The sequence below is a fragment of the Lactuca sativa genome, chromosome 1, assembly GCF_002870075.4.
Source record: "Lactuca sativa cultivar Salinas chromosome 1, Lsat_Salinas_v11, whole genome shotgun sequence".
NCBI lineage: Eukaryota > Viridiplantae > Streptophyta > Magnoliopsida > Asterales > Asteraceae > Lactuca > Lactuca sativa.
The window spans coordinates 60,777,718-60,789,661 of record NC_056623.2 but is presented as its reverse complement, the minus strand read 5'-3'; positions in this window follow the sequence as shown (position 1 = coordinate 60,789,661).

Below are 11,944 nucleotides of genomic sequence, written 5' to 3'. Positions count from 1 at the left end.
CTTCAAAAGTCATATATAAACTTGAAGTTGGGTGCCTCGTTAGGAACTAGTTCCCACTATTTTCAAATTTTAAAGAGTCGTCATAACTAGTTTATGTTCCGGTTCCCATATTTTAAGAACTTTTGATTCCAGTTCCGTTTCCATTCAAATAGGTGGGTGTCCACCTATGATCACCCCTAGAAGAAACCTTAATATATTAGAATTTAAAACGTGTAAAATGGTATTACAAACAACATTTTGGTATTAGAGTAATATCGTTGTTAGTATATTTGTGTGTATATGCTTTACTTATTTATAATAAATGTTAGGTCTTTTTCTAATCTTCATTGTAACTTGGTTTAGGGGCGGATTTACGTGGTGTCCCGGGGTGACACAGATAATGCCTCAAATTTTATCAAGTGCAAAAATTATTGTAAATTCATCAAACTCCGGAAATCCGTCACAAATCTGTTGGAAATTTGTCAAATTAAGTCTTATTAAGTGTAAATTTAATGTAAATATGGTAGTGTAACCTTTTTTTAGTGATGGAATTTGTGATGGAAATTGCCGTCGAAAATGTGTTTTTTTAGTAGTGAATGGGGATGAGAACACAAAATACTTCCATGGAATCATTAAAAGCAAGTGTAGAAGAAACAGATTGCATGGCTTAATGATTGATAATATATGGGTGACTGATCCCAAAGCTATCAAGATGGAAGTCCATAAGTTCTTTGCTGAAAAATTTCATGAGTCTTGGTCTAACCGACCAAAATTCATAAGCCCCAACTTCGCCCAACTATCTCAAGATCAAAAAATGTTCTTGGAGACATGTTTCTCACCTGATGAAGTAAAATCAGCAGTTTGGTGCTGCGGGGCAGAAAAGGCACCAGGTCCTGATGGCTTCCCGTTTAAACTCATCAAATCCAAATGGGACCTGATGAAGGATGATGTTTTTGATTTTGTTAAACAATTTGAGAAGTCTGGTTACATTGCCCCGGGCTGCAATTCCTCATTTATTACTCTAATTCCAAAAACATCTGATCCGTTAAACCTAGGGGATTACAGACCCATCAGCCTCATTGGTTGCATGTATAAGATCATAGCGAAGTTACTTGCGAACAGGCTTAAGCAGGTTTTAGGTTCGGTTGTGGATGAGGTGCAGTCGGCCTACATTGAAGGAAGGAATATTCTCGACGGTCCGTTAATAATGAATGAGGTGCTTTCCTGGGCAAAAAGGAGTAACAAGAAGATTTTCATGTTCAAGGTCGACTTCGAAAAGGCCTTTGACTCTGTTAATTGGAACTACCTTGACTCTATCATGGAACAATTGAACTTTGGTGGTAAATGGAGATGGTGGATTAGGGGATGTCTCTCCTCCTCTCGCACCTCGGTGCTAGTAAACGGGTCACCCACTAAAGAATTTGTCATAATAAAAGGTGTCCGACAAGGCGACCCACTCTCCCCCTTCCTATTTATAATAGTGATGGAAGGTTTGAACCAAGCTATCAATAAGGCTAGAGAGCTTGGTTTGTTAACTGGTATCAGGTTACCTGGAATGGGACCAACTCTTTCCCATCTGTTCTATGCAGATGATGCAATTTTCGTGGGCGAATGGGACCGATCAAGTATAAAGAATCTCTCTGCGCTATTAAAATGCTTTCACATATCATCTGGTCTTAAGGTAAATTTCTTCAAATCCCGTCTTTTTGGTGTCGGAATTCTGCCTTCTGAACTTCAATCAATGGCCAATATATTGGGGTGTGCGACCGGTACCTTCCCCTTCAATCATCTTGGGATACCTGTAGGGGCAAATATGGGTTTAATTAAACATTGGCAGCCAATCTTGGACAAATTCAAGTCCAGATTATCTGACTGGAAAGCCAAAACGCTGTCATTTGGCGGTCGTTTAACCCTCATTAAATCAGTCCTGAATAGTCTTCCATCATATTATTTGTCATTATTCAAGGCACCACAGGGTATTATTGATCAATTGGAAAAAATTAGGCGTAACTTCCTGTGGGGAGGTGGAGAGTTGAAGCGAAAAATTCATTGGATCGACTGGTCAAAGGTCATTGCCCCCATTGCTGATGGCGGTCTTGGCATCTCCACTCTAAAAGCACAAAATCTAGCCTTGTTGATTAAATGGTGGTGGAGACTAATGAATGAAAACAATACTCTCTGGAAGCGCGTAATAGTGAGCATTCATAATCTTAGCAAAAAGCCAGCCACATATATTGCTAGGAAAACGTCTTTTGGAGTTTGGAACAATATTCAGAAAGCCATTAATGCCCTTGAGTCTCTCCACATTGACTATCATGATTACTTCAATCTAATACCAAACGGGAATGTTAAAATTCTGTTTTGGAAGGACTCCTGGTGTGGAAAATCCCCATTCCAAGTCAAATATCCTCATTTATATAAACTTGAAAAAGTTAAATGTTGCCTTCTATCTAATCGTTTAACAGAAGCTGGTTTTACTTGGGACTGGAGGCATGAACCATCCTCGGGTGTCGAACTACACGAATTACTAAGTCTATACCGCGACATAGGAGACATGGTAGTGACTAATACTTCTCGTTCCTATGGTTTCAGTTTCTCCCTCACTTCCGATGATGAGTACAAGGTGGGTGACATGAGGCGCATGATAGACTCAAAATTGACATCATACAAAGGCTCTGTTATCTGCTGGTCAAAGCTTATTCCTCTCAAAGTCTGATGCTTCGTTTGGAGAGCTACGTTTGGATGTATTCCAGTGGCGGATTCATTAAATAAAAGGGGTGTTCAAACTCAATCCCAACATTGTCCGATGTGCGGTAATGAACGGGAAACGACAACTCATCTTCTTCTTGACTGTGAATTTGCTTAGGAGGTTCACAAATGGATCTTTAAATGGTGTGGTTTTCAACCTAGAAGATTTAATAGCATGTTGGACTTTCTCGATTCGATGGCTTCCGGAGGAAATAGGTGTAAAAGAAGGTTGATTGGTAGTATGATCCTATACTGCACCATTTGGTCTATCTGGTTAGCCAGAAATGACAGGGTGTTCAAAAACTCTTTTATTGCCCCTACGAACGTGGCGGATTCCATTATCCTCATATCCTATAATTGGTATAGGTACAGGAGCTCTTTGGGTTATGGAAGTTGGGAATGGTGTTGTTCACCTTTTGAACATTTCTTGTAATTTGCTTGTTTCTTTTGTTGTTCTCATTCCTGTTTCTAAAACATGTTTTGTTGTCTCTCTTCCATGATTTAGTCACTTGCTAATCATGGTCTTATAATGATATTTGCCGTTTCCAAAAAAAAAAAATATTCTATTTGAGCTTATATTTCTCACTCTTCTTAAATTGGTGATCATATTCTGAATAGGTTGCGATGTTATATACAATTATCGTGATCATATTTTAAAAGCTATTGTTATATTATAATTTATATTATTTTTAATAACATTTAATTTTTATTTATATTATTATCACCTACAAGCAAATGAAATAGCATTATCAGTGCCCTTAAATTTAAACCAAATATCTAGGCAAGATAAAGGAATTATAAAGGAATATCCATGTTATCAACAAAAGTCCATGGATGAAAGAAAAATAAGAAAACGGTGAAAATGTACCAATGGTATCATACTGCCGGTAAAAATAGTTATGCAGGGCGGTGTTCACCGCCGGTAAAAGTTGCCAACTCAGCTTACCGGCGGTAATAAGGTTGCCAACACCATTTAGCCTAAGTTCCCCGATAAGAAAGAAGTCGATAGTAAGGTAGATTTTCTTGATTTGTTGCATATGTGAGAGCTTGGTTATGTCGACGTCGACTTGTTGGGCTATATCTCTTAAATTTGGGCTAATACTGTACATTGATATTTTAAATAAATAAAATATAATTTTGGATTCCTAATTTTAGATTCCACACGACAAGAATATAGAAATAGCCAACTCATATATATGTGCACATTGGGCTAATGTCTTTTAAATTTGGGCTAACAATTTAATATATACAGATTATCCTCAAGACATTCATTTCTATTTTCTAACAATTACTCGATACAAAATTTTACTAATATTACAAACAAATGTTTTATAAAATACTTAAAGATGATAAACAGTATAAATTCTAGGTGAGTTATTGAAGACTGAAAAGATTCCTCAAATATTTCCATTTCGTGGGCTATATATGGTATAAAATAAACCATCATAATATTGGAAAAGTTACTGTGAAACTCCCTTCATTCTTTGTAATTTCTTCTTCAATATCACTTGGTTCATTTTCAAGTGTTATTTTATCTTGTTCTCTTGTAATGCTATCATAATAAACTTTTAAACGAATGAGTAGCCTTAAAGATTTTGGTGAAAATTGTGTTATGTGTTCATTCAAAATCTTTCCCGTTAGACAGAAAAAACAAGATTCCAAAGCTACAAAACTATATTTAATTGTCGGTATGTCCCGAGCAATGGCTGACATGATTGTTAGTATTTTACGTTTTTCTTTCCAATATCGTAAAAGATCAAAACCATCAAAAAATTCAAATTTTACACATGATTGAACATAAATTTCCGATTCATCCATGGTAAAATTGTGTCTTTTGTTTTGCTCATCATTTACCCTAAACCTAAAAATCCCACCCCGTAACAAAATGAGATACAGTCCCAAGGGAATTTTTTTTGCTCATGTTGCGCTTTGTAATTGGCGTATAACTCTTTAAATGTGATTTTTGCTTATAAATCATTTTTATATTTATATCTAAGATGTCCTTCTAACTTATCTAAAACACCTTATAGATTATTTAAACCAATTTACCATACTAACCTTATCATAACCCAAACTTTTATGTATATATATCTAAGATGTCCTTTTTAATCATTTTATATGAATAAATAGAATTTATCAAACATTAAAAAACAATTGATCTATGTATTAGGTTTTGTTACCGAATAAATTAATCCAAAAGTTTTTTTTTAAACTATATGTTAACAACGGATAAACTAATTATCACTTTTACAAATAAGAATAAGTTGTTTTAATATTTCCAAGATTATAGGTTTCCAAATTGTTATCTATGAGGTTAGCAAATTTAACCAATATTCTAGTTATTCTTGGTAAAAGTAATGGCATAGTATAGTAGGATATTAAACTCCCAATAAATATGTTGTAAAATTAACTAAAATTTATAAAATGTCTTGAAAGTGATGTTCAAGTAGTTCCAATCAAGATTGGAAATATCATGATCTGTTTCTTGACTATAAAATTCCATTATAATGTCTTTTTGTTGAATTAACACTTTAACCATATTGTAAGTAGAATTCCGTTTAATTGATATATGTATGTGCAATTTCCCTTTTTAATGCTTTTTTCTTCACAAAAATAATAATATTGTTGTCGTCGCCTAATTGAGGTATTATAAACATAGTTCATCATAGCTCTAAATTTATCCAAATATTTTCAGAAAGATCTTTTACCAACAAATTGATTACGTTACAAAAACAAAATGTATGAAAAAAATTTCCCGTCCAGAACTGGTTTAAAGTCGTGATTTTTAATTTGTGATATCACCACAATCAAAATACTTATAACTTTATCGTTTAAATTATATTCATTAATGCATTGCATAATCATCGTATCATCATACTATATTATAAAGGAAACATTTTTTCTTTCAGCATATTCATTTGAAACTCTCATGACTTTTTAATTTTTTTCTAATACTAATTATAAGTTTGTTAATAAGATTAAATAAATATCAAACATAAAATGTAATCATATATAAACTAAATTTCAATATTAAAATAATATCTTTACTTCTATTTATTAAGTTATGTTTTTTTAACTTTTGACATATTATACTTAATTTATTAGTTTTAATATATTGTTGGATGTAAACCATTATCATTTTAAAGATACAATTTTGGAACAATTTGTATAAAATACATAAATTATTAATTTGAATATAACATTATAGGGTCAACTTAAATATAAATTTAAGTTTAGCTTAAACAACTCAAAGAATATTTTGTAAATAGTTAAAAGTGATTCATTATAATGTTTTTCTAATAATGATTATAAGTTGGTTAATAAGGTTAAATAAATATCAAACCTAAAGTGTAGTTATAAATATACTAAATTTCAATTTTAATATAATATATTTATTTCTACTTATAAAGTTATGTCTTTAACTTTTAACATATTATACTTAACTTATTAGATTTAATATGTTGTTGTATCTAAATAATTATCAGTTTAAAGCTACAATTTTTTAACAGTTTGAACAAAATACTTAAATTGTTATTTTAAATATAACATTATAATGTCAACGTAAATATAAATTTCAGTTCCACTTAAAAAACCAAAGAATATTTTGTAAATAATTAAAAGTGATAAACTGTAGTGATAAATGCAAAAAAACTAAATTGTAATCTTAATTTAGCTAAAATATTTCCTAAAAATACTTTTATAATCGTTAAAAGTTTTCAAATAAGTAGCTTAAAATAACTTATAATAACAATAGTTAAAGATAACTATATATAAATGATGATATTTTTACCTTTAATATCAAAAAACAATGTTTGATGTTTTAAAAAATTATAATGATAGAAATTAAAACATTAAGTAAATAAATTTAAAATAATGCAGTTATAATAGATGTATATATTATCATATAATTCAAAATAATCAATATATTATATCAATTTAGTAGACAAATTATTATATCAAATTTAACAACAACGTTATTGTTATATTTAAAAAAACATATATTTGTAACGATTTAAACTATATATGTGTTTCTGCGCGACGCGCAAGCATTCACCTAGTAATATTATAAAGTTTTCACCACCACCGTGTGAAAGTATCAATAACTGAAAATCAATTATATGTTTCATCATTTGTCAAGTGGGGGGATCCAATGAGAAATAATGTAAATCTACAAAAAGACGAAAAGTTCACATTATGTGGGGCGTTCCACACTTCGCTCGACCGTGCAACTTTTCCATCAAATTTTTGAAGAGAAAATGAGGCAGCAGTCCTGTAATATATTTTGACTTTACTATTTCAATCATTAATTTTTTTCTTGCATTTTAAGGAAACAAAATGTGTTGAGACCTCTTCAGTTAGTCCCTATCACTTATTTTAACAAGTTACAAAAGCCACGTAACAAAATTAAGCCAACTCTGTTGTTATGACATGGAGGAAACGACGCTATTTTGGACATGTCGCAATATAAACCAGTACACAATTAATGTTGACCATACGATGTCGTTTAAAGTATCACCCTTAGGGAGCAAGTTTCGGTTGTTCATTACCCGAAGTGGTTATAAAAAGGATGTTGGTGCTCTATAATGATCACAACCAATAACTTTGTTGCCCTAAATTCGCAAAGAAAATCGTACCCTAACTAAGCAAAAAATGTCTTCTATGACGTCGTCGCGCAACAGCTGGTCCTTCAAAGACCAACGTCACTTTCCAACCAACGGCTCTATTGCAGGTGAACCACGGGACATCCAGATAACTCTTCTACAACTTCAGTTTGAGGTGCCACTCATGAGGGAGGAAGTGAATCCAGACCAGCGGGAGCTCAGGGAAAGTCTGGCCCGGGAGATGGATGCCATGAATCTGGAGGTCGATGATGTAAGGGAAGGTGTGTTAGAGATGTCCCATTTGACGGATGACCTGATAAGCCATTTTTATTCTCTCCAGCCAGCGTACGTCATGGCATCGACTGACATTACTAAGATGAAGAAGATGCTTACTGTTACAAGTGTATTTGGAGCGGTTGTTGTTGCGGGAGTGGTGGCAGCTTACAAGTGGTTCTGGGGAAGGGTCGTTGCTTTGCTTTGTTTGGGTTTTCATTTTTGGGTGTTAACTGTTAAGTGTTAGTGTTTCGGTGGAAGCCAGTAGTATAGTTATGGCTTTCTGCTTTTGGTATGGCAGATAGTGTTTTGTTTGTGGATAGAAAATATGGAAGCCACTCTTTTGGTTGTCAATGATGTTGTGTAAAAAACCCAAATGAATGCAAATGACTATTATGGCATTATATATATTGTGTCTTTATTTTAGTATATGTCAACGCATGTCGTAGAACCCAAAGCTTTAACCTGTTCCATATACATATTTGGGACCACATGCTTTACAAGGAAAAGCTTTGTTTTGTATGCTCACATGCTATAAAGGTATAAGGGAAAAAGGTTTGTTTTGGACATGAGGCCCCATGACTTGCATATACATTTTCCTGAATAAAGTAACCACATACATAGATAGAATGTTACCAACTTTGACAACTCTGGTAGGGCCAAATATCAAAAAAAAAAAAAATGCATGCGCAAAAACTGTGACATGCACTTATTCTAGATTGGTAAATGAATGGGCAATTATGGGAAGTATTTAAACCAACGTATAAAAGTAAAAAATAAAATGCAATACAAATTACATAAACATTTAAAAACCAATTCAGAGTATATAAACATTTAAACACCAATTCAAAGTACAAAAACACTTTTGTGTACAACATATTACATTAAAAGCAAAGGAAATTATGTAATTACACCTCCACAATAAACTACACCCACACTACTCCAAATCCATTGGCTTTGAAGCACTGCTACCTTCACCTTCAATTTTCTTTCCATACATTAATTTAAGGATTCTTTTAGATTGTTTCCTCATCCTTGGTTGTTCCATTTTTCCCAAAATGACCCAACTTCAACATATAGCACTTTACTTTCATAAAATGGACAAAATCTCATGCATGGGTGATTCTAAACCCTAAAGGTGCCAACTCTATGGACTTTGAACCTCATAAACGCCAAGAGTGGCAACTCATAGCTCTTGGAGTGGTGTCAAACCACTAGATCTCATTCATGGGGCCAAAAAGGGTCAAAAACTCATATAAACTAAATCTAAGCTTCTAATGAACTAGATCATAGCTTTTTACCTCAAAAAAAGCTAGAAATGGAGTAGAGAATCAGGATCCACAAGCTCTTCCTTGATCAACAACCTTTCACCAAACTCCTTTTTCTTGATAATGAACCAAAACACACCAAGAAGCACATAATGAGCTCAAAAACACAAAGGAGACGTCTAGGGTTTCGAAATGATGTTATAAGGTTAGTGGAGGCTGAGAAATGAGGATAACATGAGCCATAAGTGTGATTATATAGTGTCCAACCCCATAAATTAGGGTTTCACTAAATTGCACGTGTCCGGAGTCCCGATCCCACCTCGTATTAGTACGCTAAGTGTACCATGTGGTACGCCCCGCATACTACACAAGAACCAAAAATGCAACTTTTAAAATAACAAAGGACAATAATGAAACATATCAAGATTCAAGTGTTACAGCAACATATTCCCCACCCATCTCCATGTTTACTGACTCTTGTGTTTGTCTCACACTTTCTGGTTTCCTACCATTAGTCTTAGGAGGCCTTTCAACTTGAGGACAAGTGGTCTTGTTATGTCCTTTCTGTTTACATACACCATAACATATAGATTTCCTAGCCTTTGATACTGTGTATATGCCAGGCCTCTGAACCATCTCTTTCTCACTTCATAGTAGGTTTGTCAGGCATTCTTCTTTTAATTTGGGGCAATAGGGGACTTTGTCTGTAGATGGCCACATAGTCATGCCATTCATCCCATGCATGGGCTCATTGTAAGTATTATGGTATAATGCTGCAAAGTTCATTATGTCCACATGTGACTAATAATGTGTAGTATTTAAGAATGATAATGTTGCAACTGAGTGCACACAATCGTTGCAACAACATGCATGTACATTCCCTCTTCTGGACATCAACAACATAAGACTGATCCAGGTTTCTTGTTTCAACCTTCATAACCCCACAAGAAATAACTTGAAAATACCTAAATCTAGCAACAACATTTAATTATAATTCTAAGTTGTGAAATATTTCATTTAACAGTAAATTTAGTGACATACCTTTGCTTCATTTTTAACAAATTCAACATCACCCTGATATTAGGACATATATTTAAACGATCCCATCCTTGACCCATAACTTGCATTTTTACCATCCTTTGCATGACATAAATACGAATATCCTCTAACATACTGATAACAGGTTTCTTCCTAGCAGCCATTATAACACTATTGAAGCTTTCAGATTATCCATTCTTCAGTAGTTGCTTTACTGGCCCTCCATAAAATATTTTCAAATTGTGCTCCAAAAAATTTCTTTCTAAAGTTAGCATATATATATATATATATATATATATATATATATATATATATATATATATATATATATACCTCGCACACCGTCTATGTTCTGCTTCTGGAAGTACCCTTTTCAATGCCTCAATCAATCCCTAAATAAGTCTCAATGATATAAGAATTTAGAATGACGTACCATATATTGACCTTATATTGTAACAAATTAACAAAAAATACCATACCTTATGTGGATCAAATATTAGTACAACCCCAAATCCTCTATATTGTAGGTTCAAGTCTTCTGTAAGATTATCAATAAACCACTTCCAATTGTCTTTGTTCTCTACACATACAACAGGCCAAGAAATTGGGAATATGCCATTGTTAGCATCTCTACCAACAACACAAAGTAACTCACCCTGGCAATAACTTTTCAGAAAACAACCATCAAGGTTTATTATCCTTCTACACCTACCCCTCTAACCCTGTTTCACTCCCTAAAAACAAATGTATATCCTACTGAAGTAGTTTTTTCCATCAGGTATTGAATCAACATATATTTTTATAGTTGAAACTGGGTTTGATCTTTTAATCTCCTCACCATATGACCATAACTTGGCATAGTTGTTTGCAAGTGTACCTTCAACTAGAGTAAAAGCAAATTTCTTGGCTCTCCTACAATTTCAGATTAAGCTTCCTCCGTGAGAGAGGCTTGGAGAAGAATCACAACACATTGATCGTGGGCCTGCCAAGCCGCAAGAGTCGAATGAGGTTTAGGCTTTCCGCCTTTGATGATTTTAGCGTCAGGGAGAAGAAAATTGTCATCAATGTGACCCCAAGGGCGTAGCTAAGTAGAGTGAAGGTGGGTCCTAGGACCCACCTATTTTCTTAAAGATACTATAACGTATAAATGAAAAAAATTAGGACCTACCTTATATCTTTTAAAAGACCTACCTTAGAAACTTTGCCAAAAAGAAAAATGATCAATATATATAAAGCTCATAGTTTATATTTCAATCCATTTAAAATAGTTCAATGTCTCAATCTACTTAAACTTTAATCATTAGGTAATAGCCCGATCTATTTAAAATTAAACAATAGCAAAAATGATTGAAATTTGAAATGTCGTTTGGCCTAAGGCGTGATCGAAATCACTGAAGCAACATACAATGTCGCCCTGTTGATTGCTCCCATCGGCCCCCAGTTCCTACCTACGTCGTCCGCCATCTGAGCATTGCCACCGACCCACAGTCGCCCCTACGCCATGCGCCAGGCCGCCACTATTATTTTTTGCTCTCGCTCTCATTTTTTTTGGTTTAACCTACACAAGGAACCACCTGATTTTCGGTTTTAGATTCATTACTGTGTGACCCAATAGATTTTGGTATGACATAAGTGGGAGGAGTTGGTTCTTCAACAGTAGATAGTTGGAGGAGGAGTGACAGATGTTGATTAGATGCATAAAAGTATTAATAGAGAGAACGGAGTTAGAAGTGTGTTGGGAAATTTAGGGTTTGTGGTGGAGATCTGGATACCAACTTGGATCGTGATATCACTTTCCGAACTGATATTTCTACCTTATGCCAGGGTTACAAGAAATTCAGCCTAGGATAATCCAAGCGGACACTTACGTTTCCAGGCACAGAAAACGTAAGCCAATATGTTAAAGGGTTCTATGAATGTGTGATGAAAATGAGAGCTAAAGAACGTGACCCCTTCTGGAATGGAAGAGTTGTTTATATATTAAACACGATTAGGGTTTCATTAGGGTTGGGCCGTCATTAGTTGCTTTGGAAGCAA